The sequence below is a fragment of the Zalophus californianus genome, chromosome 1 (genome assembly GCF_009762305.2).
Source record: "Zalophus californianus isolate mZalCal1 chromosome 1, mZalCal1.pri.v2, whole genome shotgun sequence".
Taxonomy (NCBI): Eukaryota; Metazoa; Chordata; class Mammalia; order Carnivora; family Otariidae; genus Zalophus; species Zalophus californianus.
The window spans coordinates 114,422,764-114,442,840 of record NC_045595.1 but is presented as its reverse complement, the minus strand read 5'-3'; the positions used below and the strand labels follow the sequence as shown (position 1 = coordinate 114,442,840).

General features: G+C 40.3%; 1 protein-coding gene and 1 pseudogene across 2 annotated transcripts in view; both read right to left on the bottom strand.

Annotated features, from left to right (window-relative positions):
- PPM1L (protein phosphatase, Mg2+/Mn2+ dependent 1L) overlaps window positions 1-20,077 on the bottom strand; it is a 296,935-nt gene that overhangs the window by 233,383 nt on the left and 43,475 nt on the right. The window lies entirely within an intron of this gene.
- LOC113916570 lies at window positions 5,112-6,438 on the bottom strand (annotated as a pseudogene). Its single transcript, XR_003517975.1, has one exon. The product of XR_003517975.1 is annotated as an obg-like ATPase 1 (transcript).

The following is a 20,077-nucleotide window of genomic DNA, read 5'->3' as shown; positions in this document are numbered from 1 at the left end:
ATGCAGTTCCTCATTCCACTGTCACTGCTCAGATTATGCCTCATCATCCTTCATCTTGACCTGGTCACCTCACTTCATTCCCTGCCCACCTCCTCTCTGGACTCCATATTGTCCCCACTGCCTGCTTTAAAAAAAGTCACTTCAACATACAGGTGGCTAACAGACACATGAAATGATGCTCAACATCACTCATTAAGAGGAAATACAATACCTGTCAGAATGGCTAAAATCAAAAACACAAGAAACAAGTATTGGCGAGGATGTGGAAAAAAAGGAACTCTCATGAACCAATGCAAACTGATGCAGCCACTGTAGAAAACAGTATGGAGCTTCCTCAAAAAGTTAAAAAATGATTACGATATGATCCAGTAATTCCACTACTATTTACCCAAAGAATATGAAAATATTAACTCAAAGAGATATATGCACCCCTATGTTTATTGCAGCATTATTTACAATAGCCAAATTATGGAAGCAGCCCAAGTGTCCATCAACAGATGAATGGATAAAAAAGATGTGGTATATATATATATATATATATTATATATATATATACATATATATAATATATATATATATATATAGGATAGATAGATAGATAGATAGGAATATTACTCAGCCATAAAAAAGAATGACATCTTGCCATTTGTAACAACATGGGTGGATCTAGAGGGTATAATGCTAAGTAAAATAACTCAGAGAAAGACAAATACCATATGATTTCACTCATATGTGGAATTTAAGAAACAAAACAAAAAGAGACAAATCAGGGGCACCTGAGTGGCTCAGTCAGTCGAGTGGCCAATGCTTGATTTTGGCTCAGGTCATGATCTTGGGGTCCTGGGATCCAGCCCTGCATTGGGCTCCGTGCTCTGCAGGGAGTCTGCTTAAGTACTCTCTCTCTCCTTCTCACTCTGCCCCTCCTGCTGCTCACTCATGCACCCTCTCTCTCTCTCTCTAATAAATAAATAAATCTAAAAAAGAGAGAGAGAGAAACCAAGAAGCAGACTTTTTTTTTTTAAAGATTTTTTTTTTTTAATGTATTTATTTGACAGAGAGAGACACAGCGAGAGAGGGGACACAAGCAGGGGGAGCAGGAGAGGGAGAAGCAGGCTTGCCACCGAGCAGGGAGCCCGATGTGGGGCTCCATCCCAGGACCCTAGGATCATGACCTGAGCTGAAGGCAGACACTTAATGACTGAGCCACCCAGGCACCCCAAGAAGCAGACTCTTAACAAATTGACAGTAAACAGAGAGGAGATAGGTGGGGGGGAGGGGGGTTAAGAATACACTTAATCATGATGAGCACCAAGTAACATATAGAATTGTTGAATCACTACATGGTACACCTGAAGCTAATATAACACTCTGTGTTAACTATACTGGAATTAAATTTTTTTTTAATAATAATGAGAGAAAAAGTCCTTCAAAATAAGACACAAATAGAACCTACCTAATAGATCAAAATTGGTGTCAATGTTCTAGTTCTTGGCATTGGTGATAGGTTCATAGGTATTCCTTACATTATTAGTACATAAAAAAACTAAAAATAAAATGACCAATGATGCAGTTTGTCAGAAGCAAAGATTATGATCAATCTAATTCTATATACATAAGGTCCGTTTAAAAAAATAATAATGGATGGGACGCCTGGATGGCTCAGTCGGTTAAGCGGCTGCCTTTGACCCAGGTCATGATCCCAGGGTCCTGGGATCGAGTCCCACATCAGGCTCCTTGCCCAGCAGGGAAACTGCTTCTCCCTCTCTCTCCCTCTGCTTGTGCTCTCTCTGTCAAATAAGTAAAATCTTTTTAAAAATAAATAAATAAATAAAAATTAAAAAATAATAATGGTGTCAATCTAGCTCTCCAGGCTAATCTACCTTCCCTCATGGATCTTACATGCTAGTAGAAAAAGAAAGACAACTAACAAAAGTAATCCCTAAAATTTACAGTATGTTAGGAGTGAAACTTATTTTGTTTACTACCAGTTACTTTTTCTAAAACGTAAGCTCCAAGAGGGCAAGAATTTTTTCATTATTGTATCCCCAGCACAAAGAATACCACCTGACACATAGAAGGTGATCAGTAAGTATTTGTTGAAGGAATGATCAATATATGGCAAAATAAATGTTCAGCAAATGTTAACTGCTACTATCCCTATCACTGTATCTGTCATAGGCCTTCCCTACTACACGTTCAATGATAATGGGAAGTGAATTTTGGAAAGCCAAAACGTGGTGGAATCTGAATGAAATGCTTCAACAATGCCTTCAACAATGCTGGAATCTGAATGAAAACTTAAATCTACAGTCTAGACCTCCACCAAGTGATTCTTATGACTTGAACTACTCAGTTTCTTATGCTATATTCAATGAGACTATGTAATATCACTAATTCACATATCTCAGCATACCTTACAAAAATGTGTCTTAATTTTAAAAATGTTTGTGTAATGATGCAAAAGAAAAAAAACTTAGGCCAACTGACATTAAGCAATTTGCCTGAAGTCAAACTTATTAAAGACAGGGTTAGTACTCTTGGACTCACAGTATCACTTCAGACTCAGCACTACCTTCTACCATAATAAGGATACTCAGTTTATACTCCTGAATTTCTTTTCATCTACTGTTCAACTTTGCCACCAGGTAGTTAAACAGCTATATATCCATAACTTTTGACAAAATTATAAATATCAAGGCAAGATTTCTGGCAGCACACAAAAAGAGGGCAACAGAAGTTAGAAGTTACCATGCACAAGCAAAACAAAGGAAGGCTTGTTTTTGCTTATCCCAAAACATATCAGAAGATAGCACAAAATGATGGCAGAAGAAAAGCAGGCTGAAAAGACCAACGGCAGTTGAAAGATAAGGAGAATCAGATTTTTAATAGGATGACTGCTACATTTTTCTGTGGACTATATTATTTTTCAGAATTTAAGAAACTATCAATTGATTAGTCAGTATTTTGGTGTACTAGGAATACTACTAAATGGGGTAAGGAACTGAAAGAAATGTAGGGCAGTGACTCAATAACTCAGTTGGACATCAGATCAAAGGCATTCCAGTTTACTAGAACTGTGTCGCAAATACTAGACAATGGCTTTCAAACAAATACAAGGTCTGCGCAATCTTGAGTAAGGCACTAATTTCATACAAAACGTCCTAGTCTCCTTAAGGTTATATTGGTCTCAACTTCACCACCAACCTTTCTTAAGCTGCAGTTTCGTCTTTGCTCCATAACCTTTCCTTTGTGTTTGATACTGCTCCTCTTTAGGAGGGCAAACCTGGTGTGCTGAGTTCACTTTGATATCTTCGCAGCACCTGGCAATTTTAAACTTTTTCTTCAGTCTTTCCTCCTTGAGCTTCCCTGACCTGCGCATTTCTGGTTCTCTCATACTACAATTCTACGTCTCTTTAAATTATCCTTTTTCCTCCATCTGCTAACTATCCCTTGATAAACAGACTGCATTCCACAGTGTTAACCAACAGCTCCACATAACTGATTCTCAGATCTCTACTTCCAGTCTCCATCCCCACGATCCATTCAGGTTACAGCCAATAACAGACACTTACCTGGTCAACTGTCTCCTCAATCTAAATATGTCCCAAACTGAACTCACCCTCTTCCAAACCACCCTCACCCCACAACGAAACCAGCTCCCATTCTCAACTTCTCTGTCTTCATCCATGGTACCACAGCTCTCTCAGTTACTAAGACGCAGACCTTTACTCACCTCTCTCTGTCTCCTTCAGTCATTAAGGTACTGAAATCTTTACTTATGGAGACAAAATCAGGAAATGATCTACAAAACTGGAAGAAAAAGAAAAGTGCCACCACGAAAGCAAAGCAATTAAAGAAAAAATAGTTTGAATATTAAAATATTGGGATTTGTCAAATATTACTAGAGTTTGAAGACAGATATTTGTAAATATGTGCTATGTAGAAACCTAGATGTCTGGCTATCATACACATCCAATCACTGTCACCTCCATCTTAGAATTTCTTGTCTTCATAGCCATCCCCTCCTGTCTACTCACCAACACCATTGCTCTAGTTCAAGCTTTCCTCACCTCACATCTTAACCAATCTTGCCCCTCTTCTCATCCACTTTGCCCATCAACCTCTGACAGCAATCAGTGCTTCAAATTTATTATAACATTCACTTGTCCAAAGACCTTCAGTGACTCTTCAAACTCCTTAGTCTGGCACATAATCTTTTTTTTGGGGGGGGGCATATAATCTTATATTCCATTCTGCCACTGGGATTGGGAGCCCTTCCACTTCAGATACATCCTCACAGCTCACAGATTGAAGGTGCCCATGCAGGTGTGAGATCAAGAAATGACTGGTAGATCCAACTCACATTTACAGCTTCCTTTTTATTCTCTTTCTCTCCTCCTATTTTTCTCTTCATAACTTTTCTTCTTTTCTACCACTTTCTTATACTTCTTTTTCACCTTCTTCTCTATGCCAATGGCATCAACAGGAATTTCTAATCCGCAGTTATTCTAAGTACTAAAAAGACTGACCATTGTTCTAGTCAATAGTTACCAATAAGAAAGACTCAGACATGGGGTGCCTGTCTGGCACAGTAGAAGAGTATGTGACTCTTGGTCTTGGGGTGTAAAGATTACTTAAATAAATAAATAAAAACTTGGGGGAAAAAAAAGAAAGAAAGACTCAGACATAACAGAATGGAAAATGGAAGGAAGGAGATCTTAGCTGTGGAATAACCATGTATCCAAGCTTCCCGTTGCAATTCTAAGACAAAAATCAGGAGTGAGGCCATACAAGCTCCCATATCTGATGATGGAGGCCTCACTGAGGATGAAAAGTATGCCTTGCCACCCACTTATTCAGGAATACAGAAGTAGCATAAATATAACATCTCTCAGTATAGTTTTCTAGATTTGCCCCTATATCTCATCCAAAGCTAGACAGAGCCCTGGGTTTTCCTCCAGTATAGATAAATATCACATGGAAAAGAACTCAATACAAAATAAAGGAATCTTGGGGGGAAAAAAATTTTTTTTGTCAAATGTTTTATTGAGTGTAGACATCTGGAGTACTGTAAAACATGCATTATCTGTAGATTCAAAAAGGAGCAAGCCACATTGTCCTCACTGTCAAAATGTGTCAGGCTTGGAATACATGATGGAGATTAATGAAGTATCATGAGAGTAATATGGTTCCTGAAAAGCATCTACAATTTGGAGTAGGGTCTTAATCACGTGAAAAGCAAGCTGTTCACATTCAGTGAACTTGCATTTCACTGGCGGTACACAGTATTTTAATTTTAAAACAAAAATAATTCTGTTTTTAGAAGATTCCCATTCCCCAACTTTATTTTCCCCTCAGTTTTCAGAAATGTTGATTTAAAAAAATCATATCCATTTTTGGAAGTTGTACATTTATCTGAATAGTAACTAAAATTTATTTCTTCTTCAGTTGCTGAGTTGTATTAAATTTGAAGAAGATAATATCTCCATCTTCAACAATATAATTTCTGCCTTGTTGTCTGTACTTTCCAGCAGCCTTGACCGCATTTTCAGAACCTTCCTCTTTAAAATCTTCATATTTCATTACTTCAGCCATAATGAATCCTTTTTCAAAATCTGTGTGAATCTTTCCTGCAACTTGAGGAGCCTTTGTCCCTTTCCTGATGGTCCATGCATGTACTCCATCTGGGCCTGCAGTGTTCTAGTTGGAGTGCTGCAAACCCAGCTTTAATGATGGTTGGCAAAGCGCTTTGTGTCATGTTCACTTCCAGATACTTCTGTCTCTCCTCAGCACTCAATTCTTGCAACTTGGGTTCCAAGGCCCCACTAAAAGGAATGACCAAGGCACCTGGGTCATACTTGTCCACCCACTCTTTAATTTTTATCAACCATTTGTTTTTCTTTCTAATGTAGTTTTTTTCCAGAAAGATTAACCAAGTAGACATTGGTTTTGAAGTCAGAAATAAGTGTTTATTCAACACTTCAATCTCTTTGTCGTTCCAATCATGATAGAAGCGAACAGGTTTCTTCTGATCTATAACCCAGGATTTGACTTTGCACATTATATCATATTCAGGTTTTAATTTTTTATCTCCTCCTCTCACAACCACTTTTTCTAGTTTATCTATAATGGGCCCAATCATTTCCTCATCTTTAAGCTGAAGTTCTTCGTGTATTATTTCTATATCTCGAATAGGATCTACACTTCCTTCAACATACGTGATATCATCATCTTCAAAAGCACGTGTTAGATGAAAGATTCCATCACAGGCACTGATACAAGATAAAAAGGCATTTCCCAAGGCTTGACCATTGTGAAGCTCCTTTCACAAGGCCAGCAATATCCACTACATTTAGAAAGGCAGGAATTTTGCTTGCTGGTGTGTGGTACCGGCAAAAAAAGTCAAACCTTTCATCTGGCACAGGTACCCGCTTTCATTAGGATCAGGGGTGCAGAATGGGAAGTTTTCTGCTGAAGCCTGACTATTGGTTAATACATTTTAGAAGGTAGATTTCCCAACATTTGGCAATCCAGCAATACCAATTTTCAAGGAGGTTCCAAATCTTCCAATGATTGGAGTGATTTAATTCCATCACCTCCCTTTTTGGGGGGGGCATCATGCTCGGGGCGGGCAATGACACGAGGTCCCAGCGGCAGTGGGAGACGGATCCTGCCGGAAACGGGAGGCGGGGAGGAAGGAGGAGAAAGCACAGGCCCGGCCCCTCCACCAAGCAGAAGGCATGACTGCGCGGCAGTGGTCGTCAGGAATCTTGGGAAATTTTTAATATTCTCTTCTCCCCCTCCCCACAACAAACCAAAGATAGTTTATCTTTACAGAGTCTGTAATTTGTCGGGTTAAAAAACATACTTTCTTTGCCTTTCATAAATTTCACATTTCAACTGCATTTTCCTCTTAGGCTGGATTTACATCTTCAAAGGGAAATGAATTTCCTTTCCCATTTCATAAAACGTTCTGTTTTTCACGTAAATGAAATATAACAAACAATTCTCACTGTACTCACAAATATTTAAACCCCCAATCTGAGGTCTACGGGTTTCACCTAAAAATGAAATTGCTGTTGATCGCAGATATATCACACACATACATACATACAATTCACTCCTCTCTCCTTAGCCCTCATACTTTTTACTCCTAAGAAGGAAGAATCAGTTTAATTGAAATCCAGGTATTTTTAAACTTATCCTCTTTCCTCTATCTCTTCCTGAGTTAAAAGCAAAATTGGGGGCTCTATGCAAAAAGCCAGACCATATGTATTCTGACAGTGTATCTTTGTGAGAATGCAAAAAAACAGAGGAGAGAAAGATGACTTCTCGGTAACTGAGGAGTAGTGTTTATATTTAGGATTTCTCTTCCTTTCAGTTTTTGGCATATAGTTAAGCACTAAACTTCCTAGGAAAAAAGGACCCAAAACATTTATAACCTTTCATTGCTCCCATATCTGTCCACTGGATCGAACGTGAATCCTCATTCAGAGCCCTGCCCTAGGCAAAATGTAAAATGTTTGTTTGTTTTAGCAAACCTCCCTCTCTGCATTCTTCACCCTTCCCCTTCTCTTTGTAACTGTATATCCCAGAAATCTGCTGCTCCCTGCACAGCCCCTGGGAATAATTTCTAATGGTAGGATATTAAATATTATATTATGAGGACACTTATTCATTGGAAGAATACTTATTACTAAGCACCAACTATGGACCACTCGGACCTTCCTCAAAATGTCAATCATTGTTCCTGGAAAAGTTCTGTAATCAAAATTTCTTGTTTTTTTTGGTTTTTTTAAAACACTGGATTAAACAGGGTTCTCAGAACATTTACTATGCAAATGAGCACCCAGGACTCTACAAGAGGCAGTTCTGCCATGCAGGGAATCCCAGACTTGTTGGACCAGTGCTATTTTCTTTTTTTTTTTTTTTAAGATTTTATTTATTTATTTGAGAGAGAGAGAATGAGAGAGAGCACGAGAGGGAAGAGAGTCAGAGGGAGAAGCAGACTCCCCGCTGAGCAGGGAGCCCGATGTAGGACTCGATCCCGGGACTCCAGGATCATGACCTGAGCCGAAGGCAGTCGCTTAACCAACTGAGCCACCCAGGCGCCCCGGACCAGTGCTATTTTCAATGAACATCGATCTGCTGCTCTGCAAAAGGGTTTGGAAGAAGTTGTGCTCGGAGAACTGACTGAAAGCAGAGAGCACCTATGTTGCAGTGGAAGAATTAGAAATAGCCTCATGGGAGAATATTTGAACCAGGTCCTAAGGATGGATAAAATGTGACTGTGCAGAAACGGGAAGAAAGGCAGAGAAGCCACGTGCGGGGCAGTCATGGGGGCAGCACCTCTCAATCACTCTGTGTCATCTGCCCTGCCTTGTGCTCTGGGCTGAACCTACTCGGAGGCAGATCTGTTCCTCAGACCCCACCAGGCCCCAGACAGGCATGAAGACACAGATCCAAAGAGGAGGGAGAGCAATGAGACATCAGGTAGGAGAAAAGGGCCAACTTCCTGATAGAAGGTTGTGAGCTAACTTCCCATCCACCCCTACTTCCTTCCAAATATTTCCTTATTTAACTCTCTTTGGTCTAAGCAAGTTAATATATCTTGCCAGTTGCTGTTTTTAAATGACAAATCCTTTTCTATGTATCTGTAAACAAAGTTTCCCAAATGTGTAAACTATACTACAGCCCCACTTTGTTTCAGATGTAGAGATCTGCATGTCAAGTTTTCAAAAATTATTGCTTTCTAGCAAAAGGAGATATGCACTGTGTGCAGATAGTTCCAATGAGTCAAAATCATTCCCTTCACTTCTAAATCTCTCAGACAGGGATTATTAAAGAAAAATATTTTTGAATTTCAAAATAAACATTTGTCTTAAATGTATGCATGAAGCTAAACCAATGGCCTAAATTTGCTCTAGAAGTATGAGGAGAGGGGCGCCTGGATGTCACAATCGATTAAGCGTCCCACTCTTGATTTCAGCTCAGGTCATGATCCAGGGTCATGAGATCGAGCCCCGCAAGGGCTCCGCCCTCAGTGTGGAGTCGGCTTGAGATTCTCTCTCCCTTTCCCTCTCCCCCTGCCCCTCCCCGTGCTCGCACTCGCATGCTCTCACACTCTTTAAAATAAATAAATAAATCTTTAAATTAATTAATTTTAAAAAGTATGATGAGATAAGGAGTACTTGTTAGTATTCATAGAACAGTGCTAAAAAAACCCACTTCAATGTATATTTATTGAAAAACAACAAGAAACTTGGAAAATGTAAAAGAAAAAAAAAGCCGAAGAAAAAATACCAAGAGATAACTGCTATTTAATAATTTCTTTAAAACTAAATTTTGAGGGATTCCTGGGTGGTTCAGTCGGTTAAGCGTCTGCCTTCAGCTCAGGTCATGACCCCAGAGTCCTAAGATCAAGTCCTCCACGGGGCTCCCTGCTCACTCAGAGCCTGCTTCTCCTTCTGCCACGCCACTCCCCCTGCTGTGCTCTCTCTCTCTCTCTCTGAGAGATAAACAAAAATCTTTAAAAAAATAAAAATAAATTTTGATAATTTAAAATAGATTTTTTAAAGTGATAAAACATACATAACATGAAATTTGCTCTCGACTATTTTTAATTATACGGTTCAATGGCATTAAGTATATAAAATTGATTTTCACATCCAGAAAACTCAGGCCAGTTCAGAAGAGCCATCTGGCCCTTAAACAACAAAAAAAACCTATTTATTGATAATACATAGGGAGACAAAAGAAATATTCTCACAGAATACTTAAGTAATATCTTAATAAAGCCTTCTATCATTAATGGGGAAATGTTACATGAATAAGAGGAATTATAAACATCTACTTTCTTACAAGGTTGGCAAGGACCTGCTCACATTCGGGTTTCTTCACTTCCTGCTAAATGCAGCCATGTGCTTGGAGGTGCAGAGCCCTAATTCAGCATTTGCTACCTTTACCCAGTGTTAGAAATCCTGGCAAGCAGCCCCGTTGCTGAGGTCACACACCAAGCACTGCTGTAAGGCCAGGCTTGCCCCGCAGCCTTACCCTTCCAGGAAGAGAACAGCCTGATCTCTGCACACACCGCTCAGAATCTCATAGGACGAGTGTGGGGGTCCATAGGAACAATCTGTCAAACTTTCCCTTGGAAAATTAAGTAGGGCATAACTACAAAGCTGGAGAACCTCTCAGTCCCAATCATTTCAAAACAGCAAGTGTAAAGGAGACTTTTTCTAAAACCATACCCACAACTTCAGCCCAGGTGCTCTCACCCCAGAACGCATGCTTCTGAGTCCTCCTGGTATAAAGCACAGATGTTGTCTATTTTGCTTTATTTAGAAAGAAAAAGAAACAACAGTTTAAATCCCTTGCCTGAAGGCAGCTGGAAAGCACGGTGACAACTTAGGAAAGGGACAATTAAGAAGGATCAAATTCTTTTTGACCCTGTTAATGCACACACTGTCTCTAAGGAAGAAGAGGAGAGGGGAGAAAGCATAGTTCTTGGCATCAAATCAAAGGTGCACATGTTCACATGTAAGTGCTAGTACTTACACTGGAAGACATGACTATCTTCAGGCAGCTGAGGAGCACTGAAAGCATCAGAACAGTGAGCTAGAAAAAAGTGTCCTCATCAAGGTCTGAAGCAAGGGCCAGCTCCGGAGGAACCACAGCAGTACCACGGCCCAGGGGAACCTGCTCTGGGATTGAAGTGATAAGATGAGGCCTGCTCAGTGCCAATCAAGTGTCCAGCATACCCTCTCTGCCCATTTGCAGTTGAGCCTGTGGCAATCCTTCTACAGCTCTTGACAGGCTTTACAAATGATCAAGAATTATCATTTGCTATGATCCTATATGTGCAAGGGACAGAGTCAAAACCGTGAAACCCTGAAGAAGCTGAGGCTTTAGAGAAATAAAGTAACTTCTCCTGAGGTTCTCAGGTAGAAGCCACACAGACACAACGCAGAGTGGGTCCATTCAGCTCAGAAGCCCACGCCTTTTCCACTCTTGCTCTGTGCTTGGCTTCCCAGACGGACAGTTTAGAAAGTCCAATTTAAGCTCATAAAGAGAAAGATCTTATATTAAAACAGGAGTTGACAAACTTCTTTTGTAAAAAAAAAAAAGTGAATATTTTAGGCTTTGCAAGCTATGCCGAATATTCATTTTTGTTTTCTCTTACAACCCTTCAAAAATATAAAAACCATTCTTAGTTCCTGAGGTTATACAAAAACCAGCCATGTGAGCCCTGTGTTAGAACACAGGGTCCAAGCAAAGCTCAGTGATTCTGATGGATGAGAACTGTGTCACTGACTCAATGTCTTAATTTACCAATGTGCTTTTTGCTTCCAGATGGGGAGGAAAGAGGAAGCCAGGAGAGAATGAGTACTCCATCTAGTCACTTCATATACATTGCATTATTAAGTGTAAAGAATAGCGGTCCCTTACTTAAACTCCTTCATTGGAGTAGTTTTAGAAGCTATCCTGCATTTATTTCATTTATTTCTTCTTTCTATATCCATGCCTTTGCCTATTCCAAGTTAGGCATTAATCTGTCACTGAAAATCAACTCTTTCTGCAGTCTAATTAAAACTGACTATTTCAGTGGGCCATAACATAATGAACAGAAACGTAGGTAGATTTGAACTAACCATGGGCTCCTTCAGTATGATCAAAGGCCTCTGGGGTTCTGCTATTTAAAATTATAGAAAATATTTTCCATTCACTTTATGACACTTGTAAAACAGGCTTTTGAACACTCCCTGCAACTTACAATAACCATCAAGTCAACCTAACAGATGTTGCAAACTGGATCCAGTTCATCAACACTAGAGCACATAATGAAATGCATTTCAAATGACATTCAGATTTTGAGATGCTAGGCAAAATAATGTACAATTTATAATCTCCTTAATTATCTTAGATACTGAACTTGCATCCAGGATTTGCTCTCAGGCCCTCCATAAAGCATACTCTAGCCCTGTGCCCTGTCAGTTGGCTGACTAACCTCTGCCTTGGTCCAGGCAATACAACCCTAGTGCCAGGTCCAAGTGTTTCTGGTTAAAGTATTTTCAACTCTGCTGATTCATGCCCAGCTGCTTGGTAGCTACAGAGTGGAAGCAGAAGATGGCCACTAGGGACCAATTTAACAACAACAAATGTTATTTTCACTGTTAAGCTAAACAAGTTGGAAGCCAGAAGGCAACAGATTCCAAAGATTGGTACCGTATCTCATAACCGTATCTCATAAGCCTGCGTGCAGAACCATGTAGCCCATTTTACAGGTAAATAAATACAGGCCAATTTTAATCACAGGAACAGCTAGCAAAATGGAACAAGAGTAAGAGCAATTAAAATGCTCCCTTCCTGGATTTTGCTCCCTTTGTCCAACTGCATAATCCCCTCCCGTGAAACCCAGGGCAGTCAGGAAAAAGAGCTGGCCTAAGACCTACTAACACAGATAAACAAAGACTGGAGAAAGTGACTAACTCAAAAAGCCTGTAACATGGTGCAGTCAAACAAGGAAGGTGCTTCCTTGTGTACAAAGGGCATGGCAATTTCAGTCGTGATTAAGACACCAAGCAGAGAAAGGAAAGGAATCAGATGTGAGTTCCTCCTAAGGACATGTAAATGTGCTAGGCATTTTACATACAGTATATGATATAATCATCATTAACTTATAAGACAGGAATTAGTACCCCCATTTTACAGATGGAAAAACTGACCCTCAGAGAGAAATTTACTCAAGATCACACAAGTAGGAAGTGCCAGGGCTGGCATTTGTTCAAATGAGTCTGTCCGGGATCAAACCTGCCCTTTCATTCCATCATTCTTTGTTACCCACAGGAAAAATACCAAAAGAGAGTATGGAGTAAACAACATTCAGGAGGAGTTAAACAGGCAAATAGTACTGGTAAGCAGCAGGTCTCCAAGCTCAGGCCAGGAATCTACCGTCCCAGGAGAGAGATGGCAAGAACAAGCCAGGACGCAAGTGCCATAGGAGCAAATGACATCCTACTTGGCACCAACAATCTTCCCAAGGTCAGTTCCCAAGGCCCAGCACCATGAACATGCAGCTTAGAAACCAGGGCACCAGGTAGGGACATGGGACAGCTGAGACTCAGTTGGCACCATGGGCATCCGGGGGGTCACCTGTCTTGACTCCAGGTAACCTGGACTCCACTGACTGAGGCTGAAGCTGTTAAGATACTGTCCATCTTGGCTCCAGATTGGTCCAGGAACCAAAGCTGAGTCTTCAGATTAGAAACGTGATGTGGTAAAGAAGAGGAAGTAGAGGCGGAGGTTATTCGATAGAACTGGCGATTTTTTACTTCAGGCCCATGGCAAATACAATCAACTCTCCTTTCCATCCCATCATGTTGATAACTTTCACACGAGACCAGATCTCCACAATCAAAGGAACAGAGGGGGTCAGGATACTAATCTAAGCAAAATCAAGAAAAAAGAACTATTGTTGCCAGAATTAAATCAGAATTTTGTATTTCCAAACACAGCAGCCTCGTGCTGGCAGAGCTGGGCCTCGGGAGCAGATTCTGGAAAGAACACTGGTGCCAGGCACACCAATATTAGGAGCTGGCATCCCTCCCCTGCCCTTGAGGCCAGCACTCTCGCCCTCCTGTGGGCTACTGCCTACCACTTTTTTCCCCGAGTCATCCAGGCAAACGTGTGAAGCCAGTCCTGGGTCATGTGAGGCAGAAGGGAAGGCAGCCAGCAGCAGAAGCAGTCAGCAGAAGGACAGGTGTCCAGGAAGCAGAAAATGCCTCCAATGGCAACCTTCCCCTCCTCCCCAGGGGAGAGGAGGAAGAGGAAGAGTTCCTTTCCTCCAGAAAGAAGGAACGGCTCTATAAAGATGGGGTGGGGGGGTGGGGGAGCCAGGATTTCAAAATTCAACCCCTGATTCACTAGGCTATGACTGAAGAGAGATCCAGCTAAGTGTGCCAGGCTGACTAGGTGATTAATCAGTCCCCTTCTCTGCTTTGTGATGCTCCAGGACAAGTCACGCTATTGCTCGGGGCCTGGGAATGAGCCAGTTGCGGTCAAGTGGTGGGGCTGGAAAATGAGGACACAGCTCCTGGCCAGGGCTCCCCAGACAGCTCTTGCATCCCTCCAGAAGCCCAGCATCTCCCCAACCTCTTCCCATGAGGAGAATCCCTGTGAAGAGAGGTCAGAACAGCCCAGATCCCTCCCTCCTAGCCTCTGTTAGCCCAAAGAGGAAAATAAGAGTGAAGTAAGCAGAAAATTTTTAGAAAAGCTAAAATACTACAGCAATAAGGTACTATTGCTAGAGTCAATCTAGATAAATCAACTTTCCCAGTAGATAAATGAGAAGCCTGAAAAAAGATATTTGCTTCAGATACAAAAGATTAATTGAAAGAGATTTTCTAATCATAGAGATGAAAAGAAACCTCAAGAAGTTATCCGGTCAGACAGATAGTAGTCAATCTTCAGAAAAATCTCCTAAAAAAGAGATCACACAGTTAATACCACTATCTAAGAGTCTTTATAAACAAGAAATGATTCTTTAGACATAAATCCCTAAAACTCCCTTAATTTTAAACTGAATGCCTACTACCTCATTCTCAGGGGAGACAAAAATTACCATCCACAAAAAAAAGTGTCCATACAGAAATTCTTTTGCCTCAGTCTGTTCTTCTCCAACATAAAGACAATTCCAAGTCATAAATGTTTCCTCAATTCTTTCACTATTTTCTTTCTTTTTTTTGCTGAACTCTCTCCAAACTAATCATGAGCTCAGGACTGATCATTTAATTACTAGACAATGCAGCTGGTGAAAGCTTTCACCAACTTAAAATGGCTTTTATCCCAAGTGTGTTTTCCACACGAACACCAATTAATGTTTTGGCTTTGTCTATTTTCCAACTAGCAGTTCCAATATAAAACAAAAAAGAATATGCAGAATAGAGAAGCAGTTGGTATTGGAAATTCAACAAATGCCTGAGCTAATTTATAGAGTGACTGAAAAATAACTCACTTGAATTTTAAATCAAAAAGCAGCAATGTGGAAAATGGCACATGGCTACACAACATAAACTACCGAAATTATAAAAAGCTGTTAATGTACTGCACATGACATTGCTCATCAGCTATCCATCACCATTATAGCTTGCAAAATTATTTGACTGTTGTAAGAGAAACTGATTTCTTGAAAATAGATTCCTACTTATTTAAACGCCCACGTGCTGCCAAAGTCAGGTAAAAATGTTCATCCCAGGTGGACTCTCATAAAATCATCATGAAATGGTCTAATCCCAAACTAAAATCATGGCAAATTTCTTCACAGTACCCAAGTCAAACATCTTAGACCAGTGGCTCTCAACTTTCGCTGCACATTGGAACCACCTGTGGAACCATTAAAAACTACTAATTCCTGGACCCCACTCTCAGATTCTGATGTAATTGGTCTGGGGTGAAGCCTGGATACTGGGATTGTTTAGAGCTGTCCAGATGATTCCATCATACAGCTAAGGTAGAGAAGCCACAGCCTTACACAATATTAAACCTATCAATTGATAATACTATACTGCAAGCTTACCATGAGCCAAGAATTGTGACTGAGTAAAAGAAAAGGTATAAGACAGACTCTGCCTTCAAGACCCTCAATCTAAGGGAGAGAAAGACATGTAACTCAACAGTTGCCACACAGTGTGCTAAGTGCTATGACCAAGGCACAGAGAACACTAAAGGGAGCCTGGGGGAGGGGCATCTAACACAAACAGGCAGAGGGGGAGCTGGGTCTTGAAGGCTAAGTAAGAGTCTATCAGGAGGAGAAGGTAGGGAGAGGCATCACAGGAAGAGAGACTAGACTCTGCAAAAACCCAGAAGCTGGGGAGGACTATCCTCTCCTTAGTGTTCTGCAAATGTTTTTGTTTTTTTTTATATAGGTAATGTGGAGAAGGATGTGAATACAAGAAGGCAATGAGGTTGGAGGGGTTTTCCAGGGTGTCTAGAGGGCCCAATTAATGTAAATGGACCAAGTACTCAGAGTGTAAGGCAACAGTTGGTATGGCAGACTGCCCAACCCAAGGGGTGGGGGGCTATTTCTTCTTAGCTCCAGCCAATGTGAGAATAAAGGTTCAATATTGACACATCTTCCAGATTTTCAAGGGATGCTGAGAATCTGGTCCTTATGTGAAATTTACAGATTTTTAAATGCTGAGCAGGACAAATAAACAAGTTTACAGGCCAGATACTGCCTATGGGCTTCAGGTATGGGCTTAATGAAAAATTACTGAGGAATTTGATTCTTTTTCAAAAAAGATTTTATTTGCAAGCCATCTCTACACCCAACAGGGACTCGAAATTACAACTCTGAGATCGAGTCGCATGCTCCACCCACTGAGCCAGCCAGGCACACCTTACTGAAAGATTTTAAAGGGAAGAAGGGGGTGGTGTCCAATTTAGATTTCACTATGTTTTCAAATGTGAAATTGAACTGCAGTGTTGCAGACAGCAATCTGACAAGTCCACCAGCACAAAGCTTTACCCCCACAGTAATGCTAGTCAAGGGACCACTGTTCTGAAATTAGGCCCCTACTTTTTCATTTCTCAGATTTAATACAGGACCTTCTGACTTTTAACTGTAGGGAGAAAAAACAATCGGGCAAATATTAAGATGTAGGTAAAGACTACACTTATTAGGCTTCAAGGTGACATAAATTACAGATTTGAATTACATATGCCACTGGAGTGGTAGTGGTAGTAATAAAAAAAAATCACGGATGATCTGCCAAACTGAGCTAGGGCTCTAGGCCCTGGGCAGTGATCCTCTATAGGCTGGGAACACAGCCAGCTGCCCAAGCAGGGCAGCTTGACTGGACAGGGTGGAAAAGCCAGATGCCAAGAGAATGTCGTCCAGTCCCCAGAGAGGATTTTGCTTCTTCCATTTGGGGCCCTAGCCCAATCTCCTCCCCAAGGTCAATGTCCCAAATGTAAGGGAGTTAGCAGATTCCTTACACATAATGATCAGTTGTCAAATAATGTAAGGGCCAACCGCAAATGTGAATTCTCTGCACCTGCTCTAGCAGTTGGTATCTATTTAAAGTCACAAGGCAAAGCCCCATGCATGGCAAACAAAGCACTTACAGAAGACCCTCCAAGATATCTATAACACTTGGCTTAAATTTGGCAGAGGTGTATTTCACAAATATAGTTGTCCATAAACAAAATATAGAAAGAAGAACATTTGTATGACCTCACAGATTTGATTAGGAGAAAGAAAATCCTAAATCAAAAACTGGGCAGTGGTAAGGAACACATCATAGATACACAGCAACAACTGATTCTCAAATCAAATAAACGGACAGAAGGACTGTCCAAAGAAAGACAGACTATATTTTGTAGAGAGCGACCTGGGTGATTTTTTTCTTCAAGTTTTAACAAAAAGAGAAAACATATCATGACTATGTCTGGTAAAATGCCTGGAGTCTCTGCATGCCATTTCTAATTTTAGATATGGAAATGGGATTCTCTCAGGCATTCTGACTTTCAAAGAGGGGTTGTTGAACTGCGAGATATTAGAATCTCTGAAAGCTTGAAATTATATAATAACATTTATAATTCAGCAAAAACAACTGTCCTCTCATAAGAAAGAGGTTATTTAAATTACATTTAACAATCCCTATGCTGAGTCTCTCAAATATTTTTAAAGATTAAATATTACATAAACTCAAAAAAGAGCTCTAAAGGCAGAGAAGGGAAAATACCTTTGAATATGAAGGCTCAGAGCTTAATTTGAAAAATTGTTCTCCGTCCATCAATTGTCATGCATAATTAAATAGCTAAATAAAGAAATAATAGCAGTGAAATCATTAGAAGAGGGTTTTTTTTTCAGTGAGAAAAAAGTCACCTTAGGGAACCCATAAAGTATGTATTAGAAAGGATTATATATTAGAATGTATCTTACCTCAATTTATCCGCCATACTATTTTCATTTTTTCTTGACATGGAAATTAATATTTGTGCAAAATTTACCAGTGGTTTCTTTAAAGTATGGGATAAGTTTTTAATTTCTAAAATTTTTACTGAAAGAAAATATAACTTTGATTAAACAAATCATCAGATGCTGGAAAGAGTTGGTCCTGCCAGGGAATGAAGCCTAGATTAACAACACCACACAGGAAAGAATGAAAATAAGTATATGCCTGCCTACGGGGGGGGGGGGGGCACAAACAAACAAAAAAAACCAACTCTTTGTATTATTCCTGATTTAACTTCAGAGTAGCACCCTAAATTTCTCCTATGCATATTTTACACTGAGTGTTGAGTTATCTCCAGGATTTGCTTTAATGCTGCAGCCAGACCAGCTGGCCAGCCAGTGTCTTCCATTCACCTGTAAGGCTTTCTGAAAAATCTAGGAATCTTGCAGTTAATTCATGGAGGGAATTTTGCCATTCTCTCTCTCTCTCTTTTTTTTTTGGGGGGGGGGCAGAAGCTTTTTATTTTATTTTATTATGTTATGTTAATCACCATACATTACATCATTAGTTTTTGATGTAGTGTTCCATGATTCATTGTTTACATATAACACCCAGTGCTCCATTCAATAGGTGCCCTCGTTAATATCCATCACCAGGCTAACCCATCCCCCCACCCCCCTCCCCTCTAGAACCCTCAGTTTGTTTCTCAGAGTCCATAGTCTCTCATGGTTCATCTCCCCCTCCGATTTCCCCCCCTTCATTCTTCCCCTCCCACTATCTTCTTTTTTTTTTAACATATAATGTATTATTTGTTTCAGAGGTATAGGTCTATGATTCAACAGTCTTACACAATTCACAGTGCTCACCATAGTACATACCCTCCCCAATGTCTATCACTCAGCCACCCCATCCCTCCCACCCCCCACCACTCCAGCAACCCTCAGTTTGTTTCCTGAGATTAAGAATTCCTTATATCAGTGAGATCATATGATACATGTCTTTCTCTGATTGACTTATTTCACTCAGCATAACACCCTCCAGTTCCATCCACGTCGTTGCAAATGGCAAGATCTCATTCCTTTTGATGGCTGCATAATATTCCATTGTATATATATACCACATCTTCTTTATCCTTTCATCTGTTGATGGACATCTTGGCTCTTTCCATAGTTTGGCTATTGTGGACATTGCTGTTATAAACGTCGGGGTGCACGTACCCCTTCGGATCCCTACATTTGTATCTTTGGGGTAAATACCCAGTAGTGCAATTGCTGGGTCATAGGCTAGCTCTATTTTCAACTTTTTGAGGAACCTCCATACTGTTTTCCAGAGTGGCTGCACCAGCTTGCATTCCCACCAACAGTGTAGGAGGGTTCCCCTTTCTCCGCATCCCCGCCAACATCTGTCGTTTCTTGACTTGTTTATTTTAGCCATTTTGACTGGTGTGAGGTGGTATCTCATTGAGGTTTTGATTTGGATTTCCCTGATGCCGAGCGATGTTGAGCACTTTTTCATGTGTCTGTTGGCCATCTGGATGTCTTCTTTGGAAAAATGTCTGTTCATGTCTTCTGCCCATTTCTTGATTGGATCATTTGTTCTTTGGGTGTTGAGTTTGAGAAGTTCTTTATAGATTTTGGATACTAGCCCTTTATCTGATATATCATTTGCAGGAATTCAGTAAAGTGGCAGGATATAAAATCAATGCACAGAAATCAGTGGCATTCCTATACACCAACAACAAGACAGAAAAAAGAGAAATTAAAGACTCCATCCCATTTACAATTGCACACAAAACAATAAGATACCTAGGAATAAATCTAACCAAAGAGGCAAAGAATCTGTACTCAGAAAACTAGAAAATACTCATGAAAGAAATTGAGGAAGACGCAAAGAAATGGAAAAATGTTCCCTGCTCATGGATTGGAAGGACAAATATTGTGATGATGTCAATGCTACCTAGAGCAATCTACACATTCAGTGCAATCCCTATCAAAATACCATCATCCACTTTTTTTCAAAGAAATGGAACAAATAATCCTAAAATTTGTATGGAACCAGAAAAGACCCCGAAGAGCCAGAGGAATGTTGAAAAAGCAAAGCAAAGCTGGTGGCATCACAAT